Source organism: Petaurus breviceps, unplaced genomic scaffold (genome assembly GCF_028583685.1).
Source record: "Petaurus breviceps papuanus isolate PSGF00001 unplaced genomic scaffold, PetGlider_PUasm1.0 689, whole genome shotgun sequence".
NCBI classification, from domain to species: Eukaryota; Metazoa; Chordata; class Mammalia; order Diprotodontia; family Petauridae; genus Petaurus; species Petaurus breviceps.
Genome location: NW_027186458.1, coordinates 2,896,777 through 2,913,716, shown reverse-complemented (window position 1 = coordinate 2,913,716; position 16,940 = coordinate 2,896,777).

Genomic DNA, 16,940 nt, shown 5'->3' with positions numbered 1-16,940 from the left:
CTCTCTCCCTCTCTCTCCCTCTGTCTCCCTCTCTCTCCCTCTCTCTCCCTCTCTCTCCCTCTCTCCCTCTCCCCCTCTCTCCCTGTAACTATGCTTGTGTATATCTATATACACACATACATATCTGTATATCTATATTCACACATATGTATATCTATATACACACACATATATAATTCTGATAAATCTTAGAGCACAGAAAGATCATTTTTACTGGAAATCTCATTTAGGCAATGAATAAATAGGAAGGTGAGGAAGGGGCAAATTGGAGTTGTTGAATAACCCAGCAGTGAGACAATTGACCGCAAATAAAATATATACAAATTAAAAGTAAAATAAGGTAATTTCAGTGGGCTAGGCACTTGTAACTACAGAGATCAGGGAAGGCTTGAGAAGAAGGTGGCTCTTTGAGCTTTGAAGGAGGCTAGAGATTGCAAAAGGTGGAAGTAGAGAAGGAAGGAATTTCAGGCATGGGGGAAAGTCTATGTAAAGTCGTAGAGAAGAGAAAATGTTGTCTATAAGGACTGTTGAGTATAAAGAATAACAATAGGAGCGGATTGCTGGGATGTCACGTGCATGAGGCAGGGCAATGGGTTCTAAGCCTGGAAAGGTCAGTTAGCTGGACTGTGAAGAGCTTTAAAGACCAAACAGATGAGCTTTGAGTTTTATTCTCAAAGCAATTGGAGATTCATGAGCAGGGCAGTGACTGGTGTTATAGGAATATCACTGTGTGGATCGGAAAAATGAGACTTGAGGCAACATGACCAATTAGAGGCTATTCCAATAGTTTAAGTGTGAGGAGATATGAGGTCTAGGGTAGTCGGGATGTTAATAGAGAGGGGAGGATGGACATGTGAGATGTCCAGTAAGGAAAATGGACCACTGATTCAATATGAGGATGAAGTGGACCATGCCTACTTGTGGACTTGATTGGAATGAATTGGTGATGCTTTTGACAGAAATAGGGAGTTGAGAATGTAGAGTGGGTTTTTGGCAAAAGACAATAAATTCCCTTTGATATTCCTATGGGATACCCAGGTTGAGCTATGTAGCGGCCAGTTGGAGGTGAGGGAATGGAGTTTGAAAGAGAAATGAAGACTGAACATGTCAATTTGGAAGCCATTTTTCTAGAGATTATAGATGAATTCATGGAAGCTAATGAACTCATTGAGAGAAAATGTAGAGAGAGAAAAGATGAGAGGATGGGATAAAGACCTAGGGAAATTTCCCCATATCAAGGAGATGGTTATGGAATAATATCAAGAAAAAGTAGGAAATATCCAGTGCCTAGAAGGAGGATGTAATCAATAGTTTCAAATGTTTCAGAAGGGTCAGGAAGGATGAGGACTTTATTTTAGCAATAAAGTGAAAATTGGTGATTTTGAAGAAGGCAAAGGAAAGAAGCAGGTATTAACTGCCTACTATATGCCAGACACTGTACTAAGCCCTTTACAAATATTATCTCTTTTGAAGAGACAGTTTCAATTGAGTGGTGGGAAAGGAGGCTAAATTTTAAGAGTTGAGAAGTTAGTAGGAGGGGAGAAGGTAGAAGCAAATAATGTAGAGAACTTTTTCTAAGAGTTTGGCCGAGAAAGAGTGGCTAGATACATGTTAGCTTGAAGGGGCAGCAGGACCAAGTGGAGGTTTTTAAGGATGGTGAAGATCTGGGCATGTTTGTAGACAGTCTGTGGATAAAGAGAGGTTATAAATAAAGGATGAAGGGGGGCAAGCTTCTAGAAAAGAGACAATGAAAGGTGTAAATTGGCATTGGCAAGAAGGACCACCTCATTCTTTGAGACTGGGGAAAAGAGGAGAGAATGGTAAATGATGCTGACATCATTTGAAGTGTGAAACTGAAGAGAAGATGGAGCCCAGAATGGATGGCCTCGAAAGCACCTGCTATGTTCCAGGTGATGTATTTGGCATTGGGAATACAAATACAAATGCAGAAAGTTCCTATCCTAAAGGAAGCTTACATTACCCCAATGAACTATGGATTTTTTTCTCCTGTTCTTCTGATTACTATGTTTCAGAACTGCTGTGAACTCAGGCCAAAAGCACCTTTCCCTAGCCTCTCCTTCCCATCCTCCTCTACAGTTTCTTTCCACCTGGCATTCTAGAATACAGCTCCTGCTCCTCCTGCCTCCATAGAAACAGCCTCCCTTTCCTTCTAGAGCTCTTCATCTCTCTGTCTTCAGCTTTGAGGACTATTCATCACCCTTTCCAGTGCTGACCTGTCCTCTCAAGTCCCTTGACTCATAGTGCCAGAAGTATTGGTCGACCCATTCCATGGCCCCCAGTGCTACTCTCCAGGCCCTCTCTGTGCTGGCATCACTCAGGAACCTCCCTTCCTTGGAAGTTCATTCCTTCTAGCTCCATCACTGTTGAGATCCATACAATGGTCATCCACAACTTCCAGGCTACTCTCCTTCTTTCTCAGGGAATTTAACCAGTGCCTGGCTTATCATCTTTCTTTCTCTTTCAATCTTTGGTACTTATTCACTGTGATGTCCCTTTTTTTAAAAAAGCAATTGGGGTTAAGTAACTTGCTCAAGGTTACATGGCCAGTTATTTTGTGTGGGTGCCAAGTATCTGAGGCTGATCCTCCTGATGCCGGGGCCAGTGCTCTTACTCACTGAACCACCTGGCTGCCCCATGTGATGTGATTCTTACACCATAGCTTACTAAGTCATCATGATCTCCATCTCCACCCTGTCTCATTCACTCATAGCGGTGACCATACCTTAGAACTCATGACCTCATTTGACCTCATTTGGGGTTTTCTTGGTGAAGATACTGGAGTGGTTTGCCATTTCCTTCTCCAGCCCATTTTACAGATGAGGAGCTGAGGCAAACAGGGTTAAGTGACTTACCCAGGGTTACACAGCTAGTAGGTTCTCAGAACAGATTTGAACTCATGACAATGAGCCTTCCTTATTCCAAGCCCAGTGCTCTAGCCACTATGCCACTTAGCTGCTATGAACTTTGATCTTAAATTTGTAAGGCAGCACAGAAAGCTGAAAGACTGTTGGGTTTGTAGTAAGAGGAACTTAGTTCAAATCTCAGCTCTTTTACTTATTATTCCAATGACTTTGGATAAATAACTTCCTCTCTCTGAGCCTCAGTTTCTTTATCTGAAAAATATCATTCTTGAGCTACATGGCCTCTGAGTCCCCTTCTAGTTCCATATCTATAATTATAAACTAAAATTCCCCTTTCTAATTATAATCTTTCATTGCTCAATCTCTCCATCTCTAACACTTTAATTTATCCTTTGGCCTTTCCTCAGTCTTTAATTTTTCTATTCCTTGTTCTCCTGGTCCCTGCTCTGGCCTGACTTTTCTCCTCTCATGGAAATAGACATACTTCATCCACTTGATCTTTGCTGTGTGGATGGTCAGGACAGACTCTTTTTCATGATTATCATTCTTTTGCAGGAAGCTTACTCTTCAGAGCTTGATGTAACAATGACGTTTGCAAGTAGGAAGATCCAGATCAGTACTGACCCATTATCCTAATGATAACACCCATTTATAAAATATCTGTGCTTTGTAAATGAGGGATCTAGGGCTAGACACTCAAAGAACTTGGTTTGGGACCACATGTCTCAAAAATCTTGGAGCTAGGCTATGAAACTCAATCATTTGATGCCAACTCCAGCTCTTTGCCCACTGAGGCTTACTCCCTGACTTCTCACCTGAATGAGGCAGGGTTTGTGCTGTTAATCCACATACATTTGCTTTCATGGAAACAGTCGTTGTGTGTAAAAACAAGATCCATTTCACAAATGTGAGGAAAAACAATTTTCTCTCCTTATTCCATTAAGTGTGACAAATCTTAGTGGAAAGGGTACTAGATTAGATTCAAAAGGCCTGAGCTCACATTTTATCTACCACTCACTACCTCTGTTACCTTGGGCAAGGCACTCTAAGTGCCTCAGTTTCCTCATCTGTAAAATGAAGGTGTTGGATGAGGTGACCTCGGGGGCCTCTCTAGCTCTAAATGATCCTGTGTTTGACCCTGGGCAAGCTCATCTCCTGTCCTCATCTCTAGGAGAAGAGGTTGGATAACTCTAAGGTTCCTTACAATTCTCCATCTATTCTCTCATGAAACAAGAGAGAGAATTGTAATCAGCAGAGCTAGAAGGAGCATTGCCATTATCCCATCTAATTCACATTTTATAGATGAGGAAAGTGGATCCAGTGAGGTGGAAGGATGGCCTAACCTCCCACTTGTGGTCTGCATAGTCAGGATCCATTCAACACATCAAATTCAACTTGAGAACCCTTCATCAGGTGCTCAGCCTGAACAGACGCATTGCCACAGGCAGAGAAACCTTGGTCACATTCTCACTGGAGAGAGAGGGGTGTAAAGTGGAAACCAGGCTAGATTTGGAGTCAGCATTCCCAGGACACTCTGTGCAACATTGGACAAATCCCTCACCCTCTCTGGGACCTTGTGTGCCCATCTGTGAATGAAGGGGTTGGCCTTGACTGTAATACTCTTTTTGTTCTCAATCCTTTGTTCCTCTATGTGCTATTTACATGGAGATCCACTCCCTGACTATCTGTGGCATTAAAAAAGAATAATATTACAAAGCCATGACTCAGAATGTATAAAAACAGCTCGGTTGTTTAATAATTCACCAAATTTTACAAAACTTGTTACATACATGATCTCATTTGAGCCTGACAACAACCCTCTGTGGTAGGGGCTATTATTATTCCTGTAAAGTGAGTCCCAAAGAGATTAAAATGACTTACTTAGGGTCAACCGCTCTCTGAGAGTGAAGTTTTATTTTGGTTAGAATATTTGAAAATGTCCTTCTCCTCTCCCCTCCTCGCCCCCCCCAATCTAATTTAGCTCCTTGAAGAATTCAATGGAATTAAAGAAATTAGAGACAGGCCAGACTTCTTAGGCCATTTAATCCATCTCTTCCCCAGTGCAAAGCTGTTCTGAGGGACAATTCATAATGCTTTCCCCAGTCCCGTCGGAAACAATGCAGCTTTCAGCAGACTCACAGTGTTGGAGATGGAGTTCTATTTATACTTGGAGCAGGTGTGACCCAGGGAGCTAGGAGGAAGGGTTCCCACACTGTGAGCTCTTCGGCCACCAGCCCCGACCCGGAGGCAGGCTCCCTGAAGAGCAAAGAGTCAGCCAAGCCTTTCCATCTATTGGTCTTTGGCCTTAACGCTCCCTGCTTCCAGTGGTGAACACCGCTGGCTGTTGTGTAATGTATGCCTGCACTTGGAGAGCTGGATGGAGAGTCTGATTCCTGGCTGGCTCCCCGAGGCTTCTGACAGACTGTGAAACTGTATCAGACATTCCTGAAAGAGACAGGCACTTGTTCCGCTTACATAACTCATTTTCGTATGTCGAGCCCCAAGCGATTCTTCCGGCCCTGGGTCCTGTTGGATGCCGACCAACTGAAACTCCTTTCATTTCCCCATCCAGAAACCTGCCTGCCAGCTGAAATTCCAGCTGGTAGGATCCCCTCCCCTCCCTTGGCTCACTCCCTTCTACCCTCTCTCTTCCTCCTGACCTCCCATGTGCCCGGAGGTCCTAAAGAGAAGCTGTCTTCTTTCCACAGCTTTATTATTTAAAAGAAGACCCCAAACTCTGTTGGCCCAGTCTCCAGAACACATTTCCTTGAAGCAACTTTGGACTTGGAATCAGGAACACCTGGGTTCAAATTGTGCCTCAGACACTTACCAACTATATGACTTTGGTCAAGTCACTTAATTCCTCTCAGTTTCAGTTTTCTTATCTGTGAAATGGGTGTCATCATTGTCCTAACAGTTAACATTCATACAATACTTTAAGGTTTGCAAAGTGCTTTACTAACATCATCTCATTTGATCTTCATAATTTGAAGCTTGGGGAGGTAGGTGCTATTTTTTCAGATGGAGAAACTGAGAGCTGAGATTTGCACACCAGCTGTCTGAGTCAGGATTCAAAATCCAGTCTTCTTGGATAAGACAGTAGGACATGTAATGTAATGCTTCAATAGCTATATGGTCCTAAGTTACTTTCCCCATCTCACTAATATTTTGAAGGAAGGATCAAATGAGTTAATTAATGCTGCTCCCCAAACCTTAGAATGCTATAGACATGTCAGCTGTCACCATGTTCTTCAGCTGAATGTTGCTTACAGCTGAGAGCATGAAAAAGGTCCTTGTTGGTGATGACAGCGATAGGTGACACTACCTCTCTCTGGCAGCCTTCCTGAGACATTGTGCAGAGTGTCTACTTCCTGCCTTCCCCTCTTACCAGTAATAAAGGAGCTTAATAGAGGGTGTACACTCATCCAGAGCTTATTAGGTGGGGTATAATGAGAGGCAGGGTGGTGTGATGGCTAGAGGTCAGAAAGCACTTGGTTACAATCCCACCTTTGATCTTTGCTGGCTGTGTGACCCCAGACATGAATCATGATCTCTCTCTGAGACTCAGATAACTCTCTCCTCAATTATTGAGAGGTCGTGCTCTATCCCCAGGAAAGGAAGTTCTTGTATAGACAGCATCACAGTTCCTTGAAAGGTAGCCAAGAAGCCTAGCAATAATTTAGGAGAAAATGCTGATATGTGTGAATTTCCATTTGATTGGTTTAAACAGGTGGTTAAAAAAGGGTGGCAGCTAGGTGGAGCCATAATGGATAGAACCCTAGGCTTGGAATCAGGGAGATTCTTCTCCCTGAGTTCAAATCCAGCTCAGACACTCACTAATTGTGTGACCCTGGGCAAGTCATTTAACCCCATTTGCCATTTTCCTCATCTTCCCCATGCCATTTTCTTCATCTGTAAAAATGAGAGCTGGGGAAGGAAGTGGCAAACCACTCCAGTGTCTCTGCCAAGAAAACCCCAAATGAGGTCATAGTTTGACCTGACAGAATGACAATAATAAACTAGGAGTAATAAACTGAAACCAGGGCTATCATTAGCTATTCCAGCCTCTCTGACATCCAAATCAGTGCTTACTGATATTTTTCATTCTGTGGCACATTTATAATGTATTTTTAAACTTGTCCACCCACACTAAGTGTGTGTTTAGTGTGTGTCTGCATGTAAGGTTGTGGTCCAAACAAGGATGGTGTGTGCCAATCCAGGGGCTGAGAGTGGGGAAGAGAGACCCTACCTGGGGTCCAGGAAACAGGTACTGAGTTGGTAGCAGAGCAACTGCAAACTAAAAAGCCATGCTGGGTTGGTAGCAGGATGTCTGCAGAGTTCCAGGATCCAAAGGATTGGCATGAGAAGAAAGACAGGATGCTGGGGCAGGGATTCTGGGTATTGATACCTGATTAGGAAGTAAAAATGCTGAGAGTGTCAAGGAGTTGACCACTGGTGTGACTCAATCTGATTCTCTAAAATTTTGGTCCTTCAGTTTTTCCCTTTATTTTTGGCTTCTTGTTGTTTCCACTGTTGCTGCTATGCTCATGTGGGGATCTTTGAGGGTGTCCCCATGAGGAGGACCTTTGCTAGGAAGCTTGTTATCCTAGGAGAAAAGAGAATAGGTCCATTTCTATTAAATGTCAAGATTTACAGAGTACTTTTTTCATAACACTGTGCTTGTCCCCATTTACCGAGAAGGAAACTGAGACCTGGAGAAAAGTTACCAAATTTGAGTAGGGAATGAAGGGTATCCACACTACGACATGCCTGCCAAGCCTCTGCTTGAAGGAAGTCCTCTAAGTGACTTTCCAGGGTCACTAGACTTATTTCAGAACTGGAGTTTAAACCTAGGTCTTCTGATCCGACGTATTCCCCCACCATACCACACTTCTTCACCAGGACAATGGCTACATTGTGTTGGTAGTTGGACTATCCTAGTGATGTTCACACCAGGACTCAATATCATTTATAATTGATATGACCCTAAAATAGGGATCATGTTGGGAAGCATGGGAAGGATGGCTGGGAGAGAGGATGAAGTGGAGAGGCTGGCTGTGCACTGTGCCAAGGAGCCAGCTTGAGTTTTGTGGGATCCAATCCCATTTACAGTGTGGATAGGGAGATAGACATATTGAAAAATAACAACATAAATAGTAATAACAATAATAATAACTAACATTTATATATAGCGAATTCACACTTGCAAAGCATTTTCAATGCTTCATTATCTCACTTGATACCCACATCAAACCTGGGAGGTAGATACTATTATTATCCCCATTTTACAGATGGAGAAAGTGAAGCACGAAGGGGCAGAAAGAGCTGGATCTGAAGTCAGGAAGTTTAATCATTTTTCAGTTATGCCTGACTCTTTTTTAATTCATAGGTTTATTTTATTTTTTCATTTTCATCAGAAATGTAATGTAAAAACTAATGTGCTGCTTTATTTTTTAAATTTGTATTTGTTTTATTTATAATTTATGGGATAAAATTTCCAAAGCAGTATAATAAAAAGATGATTGCACATGAAACTGAAAAACTATTATGTGCGACTTGCCATTTCGTTTAACTATATAATACCATTTAAATTTCTTTTTTTCTTCCCTAACCCCACTGGAGATGGTGACCATTAGACATGCATATATATGTAAAATCATGCTCTGCATACATTCTATAGGAATTTATCAGTTCCTTCTCTGGATGCAGATAACAGTCTTCCTTCATATGTCCTTTGTCTGACTCTTCATGACCTGATTTGGGATTTTCTTCACAAATATACTGAGGTAGTTTGCCATTTCCTTCTCCAGATCATTTTACAGATGGGGAAACTTAGGCAAACAGGGTTAAGTGACTTACCCAGGGTCACACAGCTAGGAAATGTCTGAGGTCAGACTTGAAATCTTGAAGGGGAGTCTTACTGACTCCAAGGCTAGTCCTCTATTCACTGTGACATCTAGATGTTATCAGGAAGACCTGAGTTCAAATGAAGCCTTAGAAACTTACTAGCCGTGTAACCTGAGGAATTCATTTTACCTGCCTGCCTTAGTTTCCTCATCTGCAAAGTGGGGTAAATAACGGCACCTATTTCACAAGGTGGTTGTGGGGCTAAAACAAGATAATATTCGTCAAGTGCTTTATAAACCTTAAAATACTTATATAAATTCCAGCTATTATTTTTGTTGTTATTTTTAATTAATCTGCCATGGATAGCATAGCTAGTTTGTGTCTGAGACAGTATTTGACCTGAGGTCTTCCTGATTTCAAGTTCAACACTATCCACTCTCCCACTTAGGGAAACCCTGCTCTTTAAACCAATAGAGGCAAAGACTATTCTGGTCATCTCCAAACTCCACCTTGTTATCCTTGATACAGCTGTTGTCACTTAGTTGCCTTGATCTGCTCATAGCCTCCCTTGGAATCAGCAAAGCTCACTCCCAAACTTCCTTAGAAACAGCCAGGAACAGAAATTCTAAGTAAATATCAACCTTTGTGAAATAGGATTAGATACTCTGAGTTCAACTGAAGTCATTGGCTGTTAGGAATTCCCAGTTTAACCATACCTTTCCAGGTAAGGCCACAGTGACATTGGTGTTGTTTACTTTTTAAAAGGTGACTGAGAAATTATATTGTCTTGGTCAACTTCTAATTCAGATGATTTGGGTTTCTGTGTGGGATTTCAGAGGATGAAGTAGGATTGACTAGAAAGAATAAGAAAATAATACCTTCCTTTCTCTACTAATAATGACTGTTGGCATTTAGACAGTGCTTTCAGATTTACAAAGTACCTTGCTAATATCACCTCATTTGTTTCACCTGACAACTCTAAGAGGTAGATGATCCCTATTTCACAGGTGGTTTACAGGAAACTGAGGCAGACAGAAGCCATTGTGACATGTCCAGGGTCAGATAGCTAGGAAGTGTTTGAGGCTGGATTTTAACTCAGATCTTCAAGATTCTAGGAGCCAACTCAGCTGCTTCCATATTTTAGGTTGAGCAGTGGAGAGAGTGTTGAACCTGGAATCAGAAAGACTCATCTTCCTGAATTCAAATCTGGCCTCAGATACTAATTGGCTGTATAGCCCTGGAAAAGTCACTTAACCCTATTTGCCTCAGTGTCTTCATCTGAAAATGAACTGGAGAAGGAAATGGAGAACCACTCCAGTATTTTTGCTAAGAAAGCCCCGAATGGGGTCATGAAGAGTTGGACATGACTGAAACAACTAACCAAAAACAGTTGTGCCTAGGAATGAAGGACTCACTATCTACTGGAGCTATGAGTTGGTGGAATCAAGCATTAGGAGGAGGAGAAACAGAGAAGGCAACTAGTGTGGTTGACTCAGAGTTGGGGATGAATAGGACGGGAACACCAGAAAATTAATAGAACTTAAGATTAATGGCAAGAGGGTAGACACTTGTAGAAGAAAGAGGCCTTCGACATCTTATCTGCCCCCTTCCCCAAAAGGAATCTCCACCAGAATGCAGCTGGCACTTGGTCATCCAGCCGCAGATTAAGGAAATCTAGCAAGGGAGAGGTTACTCCTCCCAAAGGTAGCCCAATCCACTTTTGGACAGGTCTAATTGTCAGGAAGCTTTCTCCTGACTTCAAGCCTAAATTTGCCCTTTGTGACCTCACTTGCACTCCTGGTTCTGGTCTCTGAGGCAAAGTTAGTTAGTCATTCAGTCATGCAATCAATCAACAAGCATTAATTAGGTGCTATGCTAAGTACTGGTTATAAAGAGAAACACAATGCCTATCCTCACAGAATTCACATTCTAATGGGGAAAGCAGCATGTATATAAAAAGACAGAAGGGAAAGGGGAGGAACTGAGATGGGTCTTCTATAGAAGGTGGTGTTTCAGCTGAGTCTTGATGGAAGTCAATACTCCAATTGTGTATTTTCTCAAAATTGAAATCATCCAATTGGGTCTTCTTCTGGGAATGTGTTTCTAATCTTCGGGACATGAATTTCTCTGAATAGAAAAACATCTCAAGTCACCTCTTTCTTCTTTGTTTCCATGTCCTTTTGCTAGGAAATCATGTCAGGGATCTGGAAGGATTAACTGGGAAGGGGAAAAGCATCCACTGCCAAGTTTTTGTGTCATGGATGAACAGTTTGAAGAGTTGTTTGTTGCAAACTGGTAGATCTGGGGACCTCATTTCCCATTGTTCTATTCCCCCTCCTTCCTCCCCAAACCCATTGACAAGGCATTTTGTCTCCAATTGTCTTGTGTCCAATGACAAACAGATGGATCTTAGCCACAGCTTGGAGATGAGGAATCTATTTGGGCAAAGTATGGCTCATGTTCCCCACCCAGCTGCCTCCTGCATTTGCCCTCTGAAAACCCACTTGAAAATTCAGGACTTCTCATTGTCATCTTGAAGGCACATTTCTTTCTTTTGCTGTAAATCATTTCTCCAGTACAGATTTATGTGAGAAAGCCCGTGAGGACAACCATGAGGAAAAAAAGAAGACAGTGGGAGATCCAACATAGCTCCCAGCAGGCCACTAGAGGCTTTTGGGACAACATGCTGGAGCCTCAAACCAGAGTTCTCTTTGCTTCTTTGACTATGAAAGGAAAACACAGTGTGATCATTCTCTCTTTCTCTCCTCATCCATAGGACATTTAATTACCATCAACATCATAGATTGACTTAATGTTTAAAATACATTGATGACTTGGACATGAGTTATTCAGTTTATCCCACATATCATGGATAGTACAGTCATTCCCAGAGGACTGCATTTTGAGATTGATTTACCTAATTTAACTTGCTTAAAAATGTCTATGTTAAGCAAGTTGTAAGTGATGCAAAATATAATGGAGAGACCCATGCTGAATGCAAGTAAGCAAGGGACAGTGTTGCTTGTATGGTGGTGGTGGTGAGAAAGACAACACAAATCTGGAGTGGGGTGTGGACAATCACATGTGGACAAGAAAGAAACCAATGGACAGGATGATGGCTGCACTTGTATCCACAAAATATTAAAAGACACAGAGGAAGGGCTCCAGCACACAGGACAGCTCCTCAATGGGGATGTAAGTAAAAACATGACTAATAATCTCTAAAGAGGAAAAAATGTGGAAAGGACAGGTAAGAAATATCAAAAGTGAAGAAATCATGGATTTGATCCATTCCAATCCAATCCAATTCATTAAGTATGTATCAAATTCCTACCAGGAATTCCCTGCTGTTGAAATATTAAAGCAAGGCATATCCAGATGAATAAGTTAATGAAGAAACATTTCTGTAGATCCTCAAAATATGAAAAATATAGGCTGCTGTATTAGTTGAATTTTTTTTACAATGACTTTAGTTAGTCAATCAATGAATGATCCTTTTTTTTCTTTTGCTTATGATGTGCTTTTAAATACCAGTATTCTTCTGGTGTTTCTGTGTCAGTCATGGAACACTAAAATCTCTTAGGTTTAGAGTGGCCTTTAGCCAATAGATGGTGGTTTGCAAAAGTTTTGAAATGAGGTTTTGCAAAGTGGCATAAATGATATCACCAGAGAAATACATGATGTGCTAGGGAGATGAACGGATCTTGTTACAAGAGTGAGGGATAATTAACTAATGGATAGTCCACAAATCAAAAGATTTCAAGGAAAACTTCTAATGTGGACAATTCTACTTGTGGCTTTCAAAGGTTGCAGAATAGGGGATGACTAGGTAGCTCAGTGAATAGAACACCAGCCCTGGAGTCAGGAGGACAGGAGTTCAAATCTAGACTCAGACACTTAACACTTACTAGCTGTGTGACCTTGGGTACATCACTTAACCCCAATTGCCCTGCCTCTTCCCCTCCAAAAAGCAAAAAAAAAAAAGAATTTTAATATAAGAAGTAGGTGGAGAACTATGAGAAGAAACAAGGTTGGAGAACAAGAAAAACCAATGTGATGGCGACTTTAAAGAGTTTGGGCCGAAGTGGAAGGAAGGCGGGAGATGCAATGTGGGAAAATTAGAAATTTGGGAGATCTTGAGGATAAACTGGAGGGAAACAATTTGAACTGAAGGAGAAGGTCTCAATTTGAAGGAAGAAAAGAATCCTAAAGAGAGCGATTCAAGAAGGTGAGGCAAGTTAAGTAAGGAAACACTGGAAAAGAAACAAATTGGAGAAACCATTTGAGGTCAGTGAGAGAAGCAAAATGAAGCAGAGTTTGACTGTCACCTGGGCAATGCGACAAGAAAGTTGAATGTGTCTTTCCAGGTGCAAAGTGGTGATAAAAAGTTGTAAATGTCTCAACATGTGCTTAGGAGGTAGAGGTAAATCTCTACAAGATTCCAAAACAAGATCAGTTGTTGATGTTGTTCAGGCATTTTCAGTCATGTCCAATTCTTCGGGACCCCATTTGGGGTTTTCTCAGCAAAGGTACTGGAGTGGTTTGCCATTTCCTTCTTCAGGTCATTTGATAGATGAGGAACTGAGGCAAACTGGGTTAAGTGACTTGCCCAGGGTCACACAGCTAGTAAATGTCTGAGGTTAGATTTGAATTCAAGATGAGTCTTCTTGACTCCAGGCATGCTGCTCTATCCACTGCACCACCCAGCTGTCCCAATCAGTATGGGGAGAAGTCTTGCAAGAATGACTTGCATTGAATGTGGAATCCTTGTATTTCTTCCATACCCAAATAACTATTATCTATGTTCCACATGTAGGCTGGTCTCCCTCTTATAAGAGAGGATGAAAGGGCTGGAGAAATACCTTTATGTATTCCAGGTATTCAGCTATAATGAAGTGTTCCTTTAAAAAAACAAACAAATCCTAAAACCAGAAAAAGGACTTTGGGGTTTGATGAGGGGAGGCGGGGAGAAACAGAGCAGGGACAGTTGGAATTGGCAGAAAGAAAAATTGACCTTTGTCAAGAGTTTGGAATCTGGAAGAATCACACAGAGGAGGAAGGGAAAGAAAAGGGACATTGTGCATTTGAAACTCAAAGAAATATGAAGCTTTCCTGGGGTGAAAAGAGCTGGATGGCCTGAGGAGGAAGCAACTGCTTATCCTCCCAGGAATGATCGAGGGAAGCCAAAGATTTGAACAGGTGAGAACTCATCCATTAAGGGTCAAGGGAGGAATGAAATAGTTCTGACTGGTGATTCCCTGCTCAGGGGTTCTGAGGTAGCTCTTTTCTGACTTAACAACAATAGAGTTTGTTGTCTTCCTATGGCATGTTTCCAAGACATAGCAGATGACTTCCCAAGACTTGTCCAAATGGATCAATACAACCCACTTCCAGTCATTCACAGGGTCACCAATGATGCTGCCAGAATGAATCAAGAACTGTTGCCAAAGATGATGAAGTCTTAAGCAACAGACTGAAGGAAAGAGGGGCTTGGCTTGTGTTTTCCTCAAGACTCCCCATTAAAGACAAAGGTTGCAGAAATGACAGAAATTGATTTGGGAGGTGAATAGCTTGGATAAGAAGCTGATGTGAGAATGGGATTCAGATTTATGTACTATTGTTTACTATATAGGGGTGACAGATTGTAGGCCAGGGTTGGAGTGTACCAAAAAAAGGATTAGAAAAATGTATTTGTTGTGGGTTTTTTCTTTGTTGCAATCAAATCAAAATATTTTACAATAAAAAGATGTAAGGGGGAAATCTTCCTAGGTATATTTACCAAACTAGATACATAAGGTGTAGTTTAAAAAAGTAAAAAAAAAAAAAAAAAAAGAAAAATGGCAGTTGAAAGAACCAGGAAAAATCAAAGAAAGTAAAACCCATAGCTTCAAATTTGTTTGTTTATGTACATCTGCCCAAAGTTTAAGTACCAGACACTTAGCAGGTACCACTGAGGCTTAATGGGGTGATCCACGATTGGAACATGGTTCTGGATGGGAATATCTTATTTAAAAGAAAGAGGATAGGTAAAAGGTCAGGCAGGCTGGCACTGTATATAAAGAAGATTTATTTCTGTGCAGACACCTACTTGCTGCTGTTTGTCCTTCATTCTCAAAGAGGACAAATGATATCATGGGTAATTTCTTGGCTTGTGCATGAAATAAGATTTAAGTGAGACATCTAGCAACCAGGGAAGAAAAGCATGGTGGAAATAATTTGAGTAAAGATCATTTGAGATGAAAATGGAAGCAATTTAATCATTGGGGAATGTTGTTGTTCATCTTCTATTTTTTAAGAGGACCAATGGCATCATGGAATGCTGTCTTAACTTACACATGAATTGGGTTTAAGTGAGGCAGAGTCATCAGCCTCACTCCCTCTTCCAGAGTCATCAAAGTCCAATGGCAAATCAAGTCAGAATGACTGGTGATGGCCGTGGATTCAATGGATGACCTTGGTGTCTTCCATGTCTGACCAAGCTCTAAGTGTTCCACAATGGCTGCTCCAGCTACGTTCATGGCCTTTGGAACAAATTGTTCTCATTAATCAGGGTAAGTCTTCTTGGAGTCACAGTGAGAGTTGGGTGATAGGTGGACACCAAAGGTCAATGAGCAGACCTGAAAAGGATTGGTCAAGCCCTCACACCAAAGGTGCTAGTCCTTCCTGAACACCAAGCATGTCCTCCCCCACTTCAGACCATTTGAACAAAAAGAGGAAATAGGTGATTTTTTCAGGAGACATATCACAAGCTTGCCACAGACACTAGGACAGCAGTGATGGAGCCCTTGAGTTTTTTCAGACATTTACTAGAACCCTCTCTCTGACAAATGCAGAACATCCAATAACTTCTTGAATTATCCTAGTGATAATTCCATCCTTTAAAAAGTGGAGGAGCTAAAATGGAGGAAATTCTGTTCTGGATCTTATTCTCACCAAAAAAGAACTGGTTATTGAGGTAGAAATTGTGAGAACTTTCAGGAGAAAGGACCACTTCCTTGTAGAATTTGTGATTAAGGAGGAGAAGATAATCAAGAACATTCCGATATATGCTCTAGATTTTGAGAGAGCAGGTTTTAAAGGGGTTTAGGGAAAGACAGGGAGAATCCCATGGACTGAATTGCTATAAGGGAAATTAACCCAGGAGCAAAGGGAATGACATTTTAAAGACATAAAGAGAAGTGATCCTAATCAGGAGGGAAAATATGAGTTGTCTGAAAAGACCAATGTGAATGCACAGGGCACTTACCAGTCATCCTAGGTTTAATGAAGATGTATACAAAAGATGGAGACCAGAAAGTCAACAAATGATCAATGAAATAGCTCCAGAAATGCTAAAGCTCAAAATGACTGGAGGCTGGTGAGGACAGCAAAACAGGAGGTTTTAAAGTCTACATTAGGAGAAACATGAGGATTAAAGGAAAGTTACTTTTGTAGCCACCAGTCTATCTGCTAATGCCTCCAGAAACACAGGCCTCGTCATTTCCTCTTCTATTTAATTCTCCAGACCAGTGAAACCTTCCATCTACCCTTCCTTCTGAACCTTACCTCTCTCATGGGTTGTTGTTCCCCTTAGATTCTAAATTTGTTGAGGGTGTTGAAGTTTTTTGTGTCCTTGGCACTTAGCAATGCATTTGGGACATAGTAAGCATTTAGTAGCTGCTTTTCCATTCATTCATTTCATTCATTCCCTCCAAGAGAAGGTTCGGAATGTAGGTTCCTCCTCATCTGGCTGGAGTGTGAGAACCAAGCTTGTGATCTCATTGATAGAGGGAGCTTCCAGTGCTTCTTAGACTCAATCAGGTGGTAAGGCAGGGATTGGCTTTACTCGATGAGACAGATTTCAGATCCATTTAAGAATTTTTAACAGAATTGTCCAGCACAGGACTGAGCTGCCCTCATGATACTGTGAGCTCAAGAGTATTCAAGAGCAGGACAGATGACCATTTGTCGGGGATGTTACAGGTTATCAATACTTCGTATAAACATTGGGTTAGGTAGCCTTTGAAGCCCCTTCCAACTTTAAGAATCTATTGATGCAGTGAAATAAGATGGATTCTTGTATCTCTCTCTCTCTCTCTCTCTCTCTCTCTCTACACGCTGACCGGCATTTTTTTTCTTCCCCTCTTCCTCCTCCCTCCTCCTCTCCTTTTTTTCTTTGCTCGGCCGGCCGGGACGAGCGATGGGGCGCTCCCCCGCTAGCCCGCCCTCTGT